We start from the raw sequence: 14,909 nt of genomic DNA, 5'->3' as shown, positions 1-14,909 counted from the left end.
ACAAGGAGAAGGTTACTATCAGCAGCATGTCGGGTGCCAGGATCCAACACATAACCCATACACTCAGGTCACTCCACAACAAGTATAAATATGACTCTGTCCATGTTGGTGTGAATGACCTGAGATATACCTCCCTGGACTACATGAAAAGAGACATGGAAGAGCCCTCCGATCTTGTAGCCAAGGCAGGTATGACCCTAGCCCTGAGTAGCATCCTGCCATCACCCAGAATAATACCGCAGTACATGGACAAATTGATTGGCTTCAACAATTGGCTAAGCTTCTGGTGTCATTCTAAGGGTATCCAGTATCTGTCTGTCTGGAACGACATGGTCAACAGACCATGATGCTTTGCCAGAGATGGCCTGCACCTGTCACCCCTGGGATTCTGGATAGTGGCTAAGAATCTTGCCACCACTATAGTGCCTTTTTTAGGCAAGGTTCAAATGACAAATTCACCACCGTAACAGGAACAGGCAAGCAAAAACTGAGGGTAATGCTACTCAATGCTAGAAGTCTAAATCCCAAAATGCACTCCCTCGAAGCACTCCTCTTTTCTTGATATACTAGAAAATATTAGGGTTCAACCAAACACCCTAATAATGGGCGATTTCAACTACCCCACCATTAACTGGGAAAACTACTCATGTGCCAACTCCTTCACTCAATGCTTTCTGGAATTCATAAATTCCAATTCCCTGGATCAACTTATCCACACCCCCACCAGGGGCAAGAATATTCTAGGCCTAGTCATTACCAACATGAGTGACCAGTGTTCCACACCTGAAGTCAACTCCTCTTTGGTCACATCCAACCATAAACTAATCACCCTAGATATCCACATCCCACCTCCACCCCCCATTAAGGAAACCATGGTAAAAAATTTCTCCAAAGCCAACTTCATGCTTTTTAAGACAGAAGTGGTGAACTTCATGACACCCATGCAGATGTACAATACAGTTACAACTGCTGAATCCTACACAAATGCACTCTATAAGCACTTGCACAAGTGCATGGATTGCGCTATCCCAAACAGAACTAAGACGCTATCCTCCAAAAAAAGGAAGACAATCTGGTGGTCCCCTACCATAAACAAACTCTACAACAGAAGGAAGAAACTGTTGCAAAAGAGAGTAAAATCCCATGAGTGAAGGAGCTCCCTGGTCAGCCTCAGTAAGAAGCTGCGATCCATTATAAGATCCTCCAAAGCTAGCTATGAAAACAAAATCACCACTGATTCTAGGGATAACCACAAAGCATCCTATAGCTATGTCAAGAATCTCAATGGCAACACCCAGATCTGCTCTGAGTTACAGCACAACAGCATGAAAATTACAGAACCAACTGATATTGCCAACATCCTGGGAGATAGGTTCAGTGCCAACTTTACCTCCCTCTCACCTCCTAAAGGGCCCATATCTATACAGGAATAATGCAGAGTCCCTGTAATCACAACTGCGCAGGTAAAAGATGCACTCTCTAAAGCCAAAAACACAGCATCCATGGAACCGGACAAGATCCCAGGCTGCGTTTTACATGAACTTTAGAATGAAATGGCTCCCCACCTAAGCACCATGTTCAGTCATAGCCTCACGCCAGGCTTTGTGCCCACTGAATGGCACACAGAAACAGTTATCCCACTCCACAAAGGGGGAGCCACCACTGATCCCGGGAACTATCGCCCTATTAGTCTGATGAGCCTGGTCTGTAAGGCCATGGAACATATCATCATGGAACTCATAAACAAAGACATTGGTGACCTCCAAACTCTGGACCCCACCCAGTTTGGGTTTGTGAAATGCAGATCATGCCTCCTGAACCTAATCGACTTCTTTGAGGCAGTCACCAAAGCCGTAGACAAGGGTAAGGTGGTTCACACAGCCTATCTTGACCTCGCCAAGGCTTTCGACACCATCCCCCATTCCGGAATTATAGCTAAACTCACTAAACTAGGTATAAATCCCTACATCACAAGACAGGTTGCCAAATGGCTCACTGACAGAACCCACACTGTAAAAGTTGCAGACTCCAAATCTGACGTCAATCCAGTGATAAGTGGAGTACCACAGGGTTCGGTCCTGGGACCTCTCCTGTTTGATATCTACTTCTGTGAAGGACAGGCTAACACAGAAGGCCTTTGGCTAATGAAGTTCACAGATGACTGCAAACTAGGAGCCATAGTTGAGTCCCCAAATTATGTGGACATCTTACATAAGGGCCTCACTGAGACAGATGCCTGGTGTCAGAGCCATGGCCTCAAGCTCAATGCCAAAAGGTGCACTGTCATCCCCTTTGGTAAAAACTCTGTACCAATGAACTACCACATAGACGGCAGTCTACATAATGCTGAATGTGTGATAAAAGACCTTGGGACCCTGGTGGACAGTAGTCTCTCCTTTGATAATCACATCGCCACAGTAGTCAGGAAATCCTTCTATGTGGCACACCTCATCACAAAAGGGTTCTCGTCCAGGAAAAAAGAGGTCATTGTTCCCCTCTACTTGACACTCATTAGACCCATTATAGAGTACAATGCCCCTTTTGGAATGTACCTCACAAGACATCTACAGCAGCTGGAAAGGCTACAGAAGTACCTCACAAAGAGGATTACTGGCCTCAAACAGATGCCCTATACTGACCGTCTCAGAAAACCTCCAGCTTTACTCCATAGCATATCTCCTACTCCAAGAAGATCTTTGCCTAACATATAAAGTTATGTCAAACCCAGAGCTGTTGGACATGCTACACCTAAAGAAATCCCTACAAGCTACATGCTCTAGGGACCTAAACCTTGTCACCACAATAAACAGGACATGCTGGAGGGATAGATTCCTGCCCCAGAGACTTCCCATACTCTGGAACAAGCTACCCATCTATGTCAAGCAAAGGTCCTCATTAGCACTCTTCAAGAAAAATCTTGATGAGTGGATGGGAAATAGGAAATACACCCCAGGGATCACTTCTGTGGCTCTGCTCGACAGGGGCACAGGAAAATAACTTTCTTGGGTAGCATAAGCCAGGGAACTTTGTTGGCTAGGCTTACATAGGCCCTTGGGCCAATAGCCTAGTATCTACCTATGAACCTATGAATTATATTTTGTATGATTTATATAATATCTCTGCAGTGTTATGGCATAGAATAATGCTCTATATATAGTAATGCTGTATGCAGTCTTTATATCTTAGTTTGTTTCTGTATAGGAAGTGTCTGTTTTGTTAAGAAATACTGTACCATTCGGATATTTTATTCCCAGGCCTTCACTGTAAATGGATTCTGCTCAGTTGGACCTTCTCATAAACATTAGCATGAAAACTAATGTAAGGGGTTGTAAGATTATGTTTAACTATCAAAATAAGTCGACCAAAAAGTATTTAACTTCTTTAACAGTTTATCTAAGATTTATCTTGGACAACTTCCCAAGTAATATTAAATCGGTAGCATAATGTAGTATCACAGTTAACCTTACTGTCATTGAAGTATTCATATCAGACAACTTGATAACTGATTTAGAAGAACTGGACAAGATTGTTGATTTTGTAACTCTGTTCTATTTAGGATGAGGAGGAGGTATATGAAGAAATCATGAAGCTGCGACAGGAGCGAGCTAGACTGCTGCAGAAAATCAAAACTCTGGAGCAGCAGTGTGACAGGCAACAAGAGGTAAGAATTTTCTACCCCCTAGTCTCCCCCAAAAGAAAGTGTGCTGACTTGTCTCATAACAGGTGGAAGCAGATGTGCCTACATAAACATTGTGCCAAATGGGATTTATTTGACTCATACTTTTTAAAAGAATGCATTACCTGCAACCATCCCTTAATTGCAGGGGAAGTCTGTGTTTTATTATTAAGTGATCCCCACCAAATACAGTATCTTTCCACATCTAAATACATAGGACTGAAGCTACTGCATTACATTCTAGTCACATCTGACAGAAGCGTGTCCTGCAAAAAGCTGTCAGGTGCTGTATGACAGACGTGTGTCCTGCAAAATGCTGCCAGGTGCTGTATGACAGAAGTGTGTCCTGCAAAAAGCTGTCAGGTGCTGTATGACAGAAGTGTGTCCTGCAAAAAGCTGTCAGGTGTTGTATGACAGAAGTGTGTCCTGCAAAAAGCTGTCAGGTGCTGTATGACAGAAGTGTGTCCTGCAAAAAGCTGTCAGGTGCTGTATGACAGAAGTGTGTCCTGCAAAAAGCTGTCAGGTGCTGTATGACAGAAGTGTGTCCTGCAAAAAGCTGCCAGGTGCTGTATGACAGAAGTGTGTCCTGCAAAAAGCTGCCAGGTGCTGTATGACAGAAGTGTGTCCTGCAAAATGCTGTCAGGTGCTGTATAACAGAAGTGTGTCCTGCAAAAAGCTGTCAGGTGCTGTATGACAGAAGTGTGTCCTGCAAAAAGCTGTCAGGTGCTGTATGACAGAAGCGTGTCCTGCAAAAAGCTATCAGGTGCTATATGACAGAAGTGTGTCCTGCAAAAAAGCTGTCAGGTGCTGTATGACAGAAGTGTGTCCTGCAAAAAGCTGTCAGGTGGTGTATGACAGAAGTGTGTCCTGTAAAAAGCTGTCAGGTGGTGTATGACAGAAGTGTGTCCTGTAAAAAGCTGTCAGGTGTTCTAACTCTGTGCTTTCCTTTATAGAGAGATTCTTTTTGCTCTACTTATAGTATGTAGAACTTCACTGGAAATGTGATTAGAAATTAAACTGAACAATCTCTGCTTATTTGCTTATAAGCTCATAAGTTTGAAAATCAAGCTTTTAGTCTATTGATCTGCTAGAAACCTGACTGATTTAATGGCATTTTATCCAGTAATTTCTTAGAAATAGAAAGAGATCTGCATTATTTAATGAGGAGGTGGATGATTGATCTACAATCTAGTAGAACATGGTTCACAAGTTGATACTTAGTTCCCTTTGTTTATATTTAGGTTTTTGTATACCTTTTCCCTACCTGCTGGTCTTGAGCCCATTACTTCCTAGGACAGCAGCAGACATTCATTGATTTGTGGGAGCTGGGACCCTGAAAGGCACGAAGGTTGGCTGGTTGTATCCTGCCGTGTCACACAGCACTTGCCCTGCTATCAGTCACAGAGATCCAAGGGCCTGACTTCAGTTCTCAGATTGGAGACACCTAAGCTTCAGGGAAGTGGAGCTCAAGGCATTAATATCAGGTGTTCCACTACCCCACCCCTTGGGGGCTAGCATATCAAACAGAATTCCTTTGGAGGCCCGCAATACCTCCCCCAAACCATGCACACTTCCTTGCATAGCTATTGTCACTGAACTGGTCTTGCCAAGCCCATAGACCAGTCATACATTGCATACTGCCCACCTTATACAGTAGAACATCAGCACTGCAGTGATCTGGCTGCCCCCAGTCTGTCTGCACAGGCACACTGTCCATCCTTCCTTTTTGACTCTGCTAGTGTCTAGTCAGTTAAATGAAGCCACACCATCTGGGTCAAAGTCAGGGCTTTATTCCTCTGTATCACAAAGAGGACTATTTTATATTTAGTTGTCATAAGCTAGATAAGAAACCAGGCATTAGCTTCACAGACCATTCCAGACAATGTCTGTCAGAAGGAACATGGTCTGACATCAAATCAAAACTCGGACACAGGTCACCCATCAAGAGCCTAAACAAGTCTGAATTCATATGAGTAGTAAGGTCTGGAGAGCTTAATTTGTCTCGCCCATTGATTTGCTTTTAGAAAAGTCCTTGAATTTTTTATTGTTGCACTGGGTGATTCATTAGGTAACTACAAAAACATACTGTGTACTTTTTCATGTTAGTTTCTTATGCAGTTATACCATTATATTTATGGACAACCATACCTCTCAACTGTCCAGAATTTTGCCTCATATTTTTGGTTAGTTCCTCATAAAATTTGTGTTTTTTTCAGCAAATCATCAAGGACTGAAGTCACTAAATAATACTAAATAATGACACACATATGAAGTTCAGACCATGTCCTTCAGAAAATACATAATCATTGAAAATCTGTTATTCTAACAACTTTCTAAGTTTATAGGAGCAATATATAAACTCTGTCCCTATTTTTGGGCCTTTGCCCCCCATTATTTCAGTCTTTGTCCACATTTCTTGTGCTGAGTGGCTGACAGGTGTGAGGATGATCCACATATTCCCGCCAGCATTCGACATGCTATCCCATATGACTTCCTAACTAATGGGGACATATTTTAAGCAGCATTGTGGTTGTTCTGTATGCGAATGCCAGGTCCTTTATGACACTGTCTGTTTTAAACATATTGTGAAAGCTGCCAGCCCAGCTAGCTAGAATTTGGTAAATAATTCTATGTCATTTTGGAATAGTGATATGATTTATATGCTTGTCTTACAAATGTAAGAAAACTATATGTTATGTGTATATTAAACTACTGGTGCAGAAGTGTGTTGAACTGTATGTTCTGTACCGAGCTTCAAGAATATAACCACAGTGTACCCTACTGGAAAAAACAGAGTTAACTTGCAGACTCTGAGAAAATAAGTGAATTGTTTATGATGGTGTTTATCTCAGCTAGCAGACAGAATGTCTGCAGCTAGAAATTCTTTCTATTGTCTGAAAACAGAAATAATTACAGGTTTCAAAGGTAAAAGTGTGTAACTGTTTTACACCTTCTAGTTCCAGGCAAGCTTCTGAGAGATAAGTATTTCTGACACAGAGGTGCTAACTTTTAAGTTTCTGTTAGCCTGGAAATTGAAGGCAGAGGTGACAAAGAATAATGTAATCTGAGATAACACAGGAGAAATGTTTGACAGTAATTTAAGAACTATCTCAGAAAGTCTGTGCATTTTGTATTTGTCTTTGGAGTTGACAACATCCTCTCATCAGCACTTGTCTAGTTCTGTAAGCAAGACTTAGATTACAGTGCTTTCTCTTAGAGATATATAGGAACTTAGTAAGATTAGTTTTGATGTTTTCTGTATTTATGTTATTTAAAATCATCTACTTCTAAATGTAGATAAGCCCACCTTACCTGCTGGTCAACTCCTCTATTCCTTCACCGTTGTCAAACCTTGGAACTCACTTCCGCCTTCTATAAGAAACACAGGCAGCATCACCACCTTCAAACAAATGCTGAAAAATCATCTCAGCTCTTCCTGGCTATGTTCCTGCTCTATAGCCTAACTTTTTCACTCTCCTTATATGATTGCTAAACTCCTATGTCTTTTTCTACTAGTGATTGATGATACTTTCTCCATATTTATTTTTATTTTTATATTCACTGCAGTCTTTATTGATTTATCTAAAGCTTTTGATATGGTTAATCACCATCTCCTTTTAAATATACTGAAATCCCTCTCACTTGAACCTCTAGCCATAAATTGGTTCAAATCTTACTTAGACAATAGACAACAGACTGTGCTATGGGATAATAATCTATCTACACACCTCCCTATTTCCCTAGGTGTTCATCAGGGCTCCATATTAGGCCCACTCCTATTTTCCATTTTTATTAATGACCTTAACTCAGCAATTACTGATGCCACCTGTATTCAATACGCAGACAACTCCACAATAATTTGTTCAGCCACTTCTCCAACTGAACTACAGTCCCTTACCCAAAAAGCATTCAATACAGTAGAATAATGGTTTTTAAACCGCTGCCTCCTCCTAAATCCCAAAAAAACTAATCTTTTCCTTTTCACTCCAACCCGAAAATAAAAACCAATACATTTCACACTCATATCTAATAATGGCACTATCATATCTCCCGACTCAACCACCAAACTCTTAGGAATAACAATAGATAACAACCTTAGCTTCGATACTCATATAAACAGCACAATAAAAACAGTCAACAAGAAATTGGGGTCCCTCTATAGAATCAAACCCTTTCTTACACCAGTAGCCAGAACTGCCATAGCCAGAACTCACTTAATCTCCACCCTACTCTATGCTTCACCTATATACACTAATCTTTCTAAAAACAACCTCAACAAACTGGCAATCTCCTATAATAATATTGTTAGATTTGCCACTGGCTCTCCTTTTAGAACTCATCACTGTCTTAATCTAAAGCAACTAGGATGACTAGAGTTCCTAAACCAGCTTCAATTTCACCAGCTTCTCATAGCCCATAAGACCCTGTATCAACCCACCAACACCCCAATACTCTCTAGTCTTATTACCCCTTACAACAATCTTAAAAATGTACACTCCTCAAACTTTTTATCAACTCCAACAGATCCAACAACTTGGCAGGAGACTCTCTGTTCTCTAATACTGTTGGAAAGCACTGGAATCTTCTTCTCACAGAACTCATATCTCTGTCTTCATTGACACTTTTTAAACAGAATCTAAAACTATTTCTCGGTACACATTGGTTTTGCCCCTGTACTAACCCTGACTAACGTTCTCTCTATACACTAATTTGAATTCTTTTCATCTTTATAGACTTATCCCTAATGAACCAAAGACCATGTTATTGCAATTTAAAAATATGTATATATCTATATAGTAACATCTGTTACACATTACCTTTTACTGTTTTGTGTTATTCTCACTATGAGTATTGTATTTTTATTAACAGCTGTTATATGCTTGGACTGTTGCAACATACTATATTGTATTTGTGTATGTGTCTTGGAGATTTTCTCCCCGGGCCTCTACTGAAAATGGGCATGTATCCAGTTAGACTAGCCCGGTCAACAAATGTAAAATAAAATAAAAAATAAATTCACTTGTTGATACTGGTACAATAATGCTGATTAATATATCTCTGTTTATACGGCTCTGATTGAATTCTTTGAATTCTGCGTTAATGTATAATTTCTTTATATATTACTGTAATCAAACTAGATTCCTGCTTTTATATATACATTCTGTATATGTTACTGTATTTACTATTTAGGTTCATAGGTTGATACTAGGCTATCTGCCCTAGGGCATTTATAAGCCTAGCCAGTGTGTTTGGCTTTCATCACCCTTTTAGATTAGTTGGCTGTGCCTCTGTATAGTAGGTCACAGAAGATAGCCCTTTTAAGGTTAGTTTACTGTGCCTCTGTCTAGTAGGGGCACAGAAGAGATCCCTGGGGTAAACCTACGATCTCCCATCCACTCGTCAAGATTTCTCTTGAAGAGGGTCAGTGAGGGGCTATGTCTGACATGGATTGGAATTTTGTTCCAGAGTGAGGGGAGCCTCTGGGATATGAATCTGTCCCTCCAGCATGTCCTATTTATTTCTGTGCTGTGGTTTAAGTCTCTGGAGCATGTAGTTCTAAGGGATTTGGATTTCCTGAGGTGGAGCATGTCCATTAATTCTGGGTTGGACATGGCTTTATACATCAGGCACAGATCGCCTCTGAGTAGGCGGTAAGCAACCGAGTAGAGCTGGAGTTTCTTTAGTCTAACTGCGTAGGGCATCTGTTTGAGTCCCTTGATCCTCTTGGTGAGGTACTTTTGGGGTCTTTCCAGTTGCTGCAGGTGTCGGGTAAGGTACATCCCAAATGGGGCATTGTATTCAATTATGGGCCTGATGAGTGATTAGTAGAGGGGCACAATGACCTCTCTTGATCTAGATTCTGCACCAATTAATGTTTATATATTTTTTTGCATCTGTGTTCTTGTTGGAACTTTTCTCCCCGGGCCTCCACGGAAAATGGGTTCTTTTAAGCCCAGTGGACTTTCCTGGTAAACAAATGCAATAAAATAAATAAATACATTTATATACAAACACACAGACACTCCTGGTGAAGGCTGGCAAAGGTTTACTAGCTATACCCCCTTCTGCCCAGACTATAAGGTAGTACCAGCTGCCACTAACCACTTTTATCAACTACTATAAGGCCCTTGCAAAGGGTGACCAATTCCACTGTGTAATATTACTAAGTAAGTGTAACCAACAGCAAGGCTATTTAAGAGTGCCTGTACAGTGTTACCAAATACATATGCAAGTACTCTAAGAGGTTAAATATCTCTAAACAAACCAGTGACAATTAAAAGGTTTAAATATACTTAATGATAAATAAAAGCACAAGACAATACTCAATAACTCAACACAGTAGCAACAGAGTTCAGAATCACAGGAAATATTTTAAAACAACATTGCAGGACAGTCTCACATTTTATTTATTTTATTTTACATTTGTTGGCCGGGATAGTCCAACTGGATGCATGTCCATTTTCAATGAAAGCCCGGGGAGAAAAGCTCCAAACTTACAAAGAGATAAAGACAAGCAAGTTACAGTATATGCACAAACATATTGTATTAACATACAAGTTACAGTAAATGCACAAACATATTGTATTAACATACAAGTTACAGTATATGCACAAACATATTGTATTAACATACAAGTTACAGTAAATGCACAAACATATTGTATTAACATACAAGTTACAGTATATGCACAAACATATTGTATTAACATACAAGTTACAGTAAATGCACAAACATATTGTATTACCATACAAGTTACAGTATATGCACAAACATATTGCATTAACATACAAGTTACAGTAAATGCACAAACATATTGTATTAACATACAAGTTACAGTATATGCACAAACATATTGTATTAACATACAAGTTACAGTAAATGCACAAACATATTGTATTAACATACAAGTTACAGTATATGCACAAACATATTGTATTAACATGCAAGTTACAGTAAATGCACAAACATATTGTATTAATATACAAGTTACAGTCTCACATTTCAAGCTTATGAAGAATACAGTTTATATACAGAAATATATACAAATATGTTACAGTTTCTCTTATCAAACCTATAGGTGCAGCTTATATACAGAATATCTGCAAAGATATTACAGTTTCTGTTTTCAGACCTTTTAGTGTAAGAGGTTAGTTGCTATGAATAAGAAATTGCCGGGATGTGGAAGTAGATGAGGCTTTAGTCAGGGTTAGAGCAAGGACATAACCAGTAAGTTTTAAAATACTGGGTTAGATTTTTTTTGAACTGATTAAGGAAGGGGTTCAGAGTAAGGTCAGATGGGAGCAAATTCCAGGTTTTGCCTACTGAATTTGTAAACAAAGATTCTCCAGATAGGTTGTTAGCTTTAACAGCCTGAACCAAAAGTTTTGTAGTGGAACGAAGAGGCCTAGTGTTTTTGTAGGGATGGATAATGTTTTTAAGGGAGGGCGGTTTTCTGGATGGTTAATAGCCTTGAATGCTACAGTAAGTTGATTAAATTGAATTAGCCTGGGGAGTTCTAGCCAACCTAAGAGGTGTATGTTTTGACAATGGTGTATCCTGTAGGGAGTTCCTGAGGCAAACCGGGCAATTTGATTGTAGCCGCTAGAGAGTTTGCTGAGATCAGTTTTGTTCAAGTTAGTGAGTATTGGTGAGGCATACAGTAGAGTTGAAAGCAGATGGGTACAGGCAATGGCAGCCCTAGCTAGAGGGGTGAGAAAAGGTTTGTTTTTGTATAGGGAGCCATGTTTTTTATTAACGGTTTTAATAGTTTGGTTTACATCTTTCTTCTTCTTTCGTCTTTTTCCCGGCTAGGGGTGCATATCATATTTGAGGTTGTTGTCTATTATAACACCCAGGAGTTTGGTATACATATCTGGTGAGATTATGGTCCTATTGTTAGATGTTATAGTAAACGAAGGTCGAGAGGATTTTTGAGTAGGGGAGAACAGCAATAGCTTTGTTTTATTAGGGTTTAATATCAGCTGTTGATTAGAGATCCAGTTTTCCACTGTATTAAATGTTTTCTGGGTTAAACTAAGGAGATCTGTAGGGGTAGCGGCTGAGCAGATCAGGGTGGAGTCATTGTCATATTGTATACAGGTTGCATCTGGGATTACAGTGTGGAGGTCATTGATAAAGAGGGAGAAAAGAAGGGGCCCTAATATGGAGCTTTGATAAATACAATAAAAATAAATAAATATGGAGAAAGTATCATAAGTCACTAGTAGCAAAAGACATAGCAGTTTAGTAATCATATAAGGAGAGTGAAGAGGTTAGGTTTTAGAGCAGGAACATAGCCACGAAGAGTTGAGATGATTTTTCAGTATTCGTTTGAAGGTGGTGGTGCTGCCTGTGTTTCTTATAGAAGGTGGAAGTGAGTTCCATAGTTTGGCGATGGTGAAGGAATAGAGGAGTTGACCAGCAGGTAAGGTGGGCTTATCTACTTTTAGAAGTAGATGATTTTAAGATCTTAGATGCCTGCTGGAATGGTATTTGGCAAGTCGAGTTAAGAGAGCAGGACAGTCTGTGGGTCTGTAGATTATTTTGAGCACTGTAGTTAGTTGGGTGAATGAGAGATAGTGGGGGAGTTCCAGCCACCCTAAGTGTTTCAGTGACTTAGAGTGGTGGGATGAGAATTTGGCCTTGGTGGCAAATTTTGCTATTCTGTTGTAACACATATCAAGTTTGGATTTTGTAGAATTTTGGATATTAGTGAGGAGAGGTGCACCATAAAAGAGAGAGAGTATAAAAAGGTAGTTGCAAGGGTTTGTCTAGTAGAGAGGCTAAGAAAGTATTGGTACTTGTAGAGCATACCAAGCTTTTGGTGTTTTTTTTATGTTAATGTTTACATGTAGGTTAAGGTTAAGGTTTTCATCTATAATAATGCCTAGTAATTTAGTGTGTGGGACAACTTATTGTCTTGGGCTTGTATAGTGAAGAGTTTTTTATCAAACAGAGTCATTTTCCTAGGGGTAAAAATTACTAGTTTAGTTTTTTGTGGATTATGGGCAAGATGATTGTTAAGCATTCAAGATTCAGTAGAGGTGAGGGCATTCTGGGTAATTTGCTGGAGTTCAAAGCTGAAAGTTGCAGTGCATATTATTGTAGAGTCATCAGCATACTGGATTACTGAGCATTGTGGAAGAGTGGAGTGAGAGGACCAAGTATGGAGCCTTGGGGTACCCCTGTGGAAGTATTGAGGAAGGGAGAGTAAGATTGCTGCCAGTTGGTGGATTGCTGCCTGTTGGAGAGATAGCTGTTGAAACATTCTAGGGTAGGGGAGAAATGTGGAGGGTGGATAGTTTAGAGAGGAGGATAGTGTGGGAAATGGTATCAAAAGCTTTGGAGAGGTCAAGGAAAAGTGAAGCAATTATTTTACCAGAATCCCATGCCCAGTTAACTGTATCAAGGAAGGATAAGAGGGTGGTAGTGGTGCTGTGTCCTGGTCTGAAACCATGCTGAGTGGGTGATAACATTTGATTTTCAAGCAGGTTGTTGAGGAGTTGGGCATATTTTAGAGAGGGGTGAGAGAATTGCTATGGGTCAAAGGTTTGTGGTGTCTTTGTTGGTGCCCCCTTTGTGTAAGGGGAGAATGAATGCTTTTTTTTCCAGATGTCTAGGGCAAGGGATTCTTTAATTGCTATATTAATGACAATGATGATGGGGAAACTATAGGTTGCTGCTAGTTGCAGGAAGTGTGGGGGTAGATTGTCAGGGGCCAGACTACAGGGTTTTAGCTTAAGTAAAAAATGTTTTATTGTGCTGGTGGCTATGGGGGAGAATTTTAGGTTAGGGTTAAGAGTAGGCTTGTTTTCAGAGATCAGCTGTCTTGGTGGTGGTGCTGTTAACTATAGGAAAGGTGGTGGTTAGGTTAGCTATGGTGTCAATGAAGTAGGAATTGAAAAGGGGACCAAGTTCAGTGGGGGGGGGGGGGTGACTCAGATGATGGGTTGCTTTGAGAGCCTGGGTGTAATAGTTGGTTGATGGAGGACCAGAATTTTTTGGGATTATTTTTATGTTGGCTTTGTAGGTGGATGTAGTGGGCTTTTTTATCAGTGGTTATTAGATGTTTTGCCTGGTTACAGAGTTGCTTGTAATGTAGTAGAGTTGAGGGGGTCTTTGTTTTTCTGCCATGATTTCCAGATTTTATCCCTTGTGGACATTACTGCTTTGGTGGATTTTGAGAGCCAGCTTGCATAGTTACGTTTTATTCGTTTTTGGCAGGTGGGTGCTTGCCTGTTTAGGATGTTTAGAAATGTTGAGTTAAAGAATTCTGCAGCCTCATTAAGTGGTAGAGATTTGAGGTGTTCCCAGTTTACTTTAGCTAAGATTTCATTAAATATGGATGATTGGAACTATTGGTGTTGGCCTGGGGTTGGAGTAGTTTTGCGTATGATATATGCTGGGTGGTGGTCACTAATGGTATTAGGTAGTATGCTTGCATTGATGATATTGAAAGGGTGGGACACCAATATCCAGTCTATTGTGGAGCCCCACTTGTTATTCTTATGAGGTCTGGTGATGTCTTCAATTATTTGGGAGAAGTTGTAAAAATTTATGTTTTTTGAGGGGTTGTTTTGGCCTATGTCTAGCCAATCGATATTTACATCACCTAGAATGATGGTTTCATTATCTATATTTTGGGAGGTCCAGGCAAGTGTGTTTTCTAATATTGGTATGTTGTTTCCTGGAGGCATAAACAGAGCAATTATGCAAATACTTTTATGGTTGTTAAGTTTTAATATAGAGATTAGTACTTCGGCTGGGGAGAAGTTGGGTGTTGGTTATGAGTAGGGAATTAATGTGTATTTGCTAGGGAAGAGAATTGCTACTCCTCCTCCTCTCTTGTTGGGTCAATCAACTTTCAGGCATGAGTAGCTTGGGAGGAGAAATTCAGTATCTTTTACATATGATTTCAACCAGGTTTCAGTAGCAGCTATAATATCTGGGTTGTACTGTGAAATCCATGCATGGAGTTCAGATATCTTGCTTCGAAGGCTTTGAAAATTTATGGTTGATAGCATAAGAGATTTGCTAGGTTTGCTGAGGCTGAGGGGGGCTGGGCCTGGATTGGGTTATACATCACCGCACTGGGAAATAGTGCTTTGGCAAATTGTGTAGGTTATACTCGTCAGTTTTTTTTCCTACAAATGGTGTAATTGCTGCTGGTGGTATGATAATGGGAGTGTCTCTGGAGAGGTAGAATTTTCACTTTGGATAGTACAGGGGGATT

Source organism: Protopterus annectens, chromosome 13.part0, assembly GCF_019279795.1.
Source record: "Protopterus annectens isolate FY-2018-M chromosome 13.part0, PAN1.0, whole genome shotgun sequence".
Classification (NCBI taxonomy): domain Eukaryota; kingdom Metazoa; phylum Chordata; order Ceratodontiformes; family Protopteridae; genus Protopterus; species Protopterus annectens.
This window is presented reverse-complemented; position numbering follows the sequence as displayed.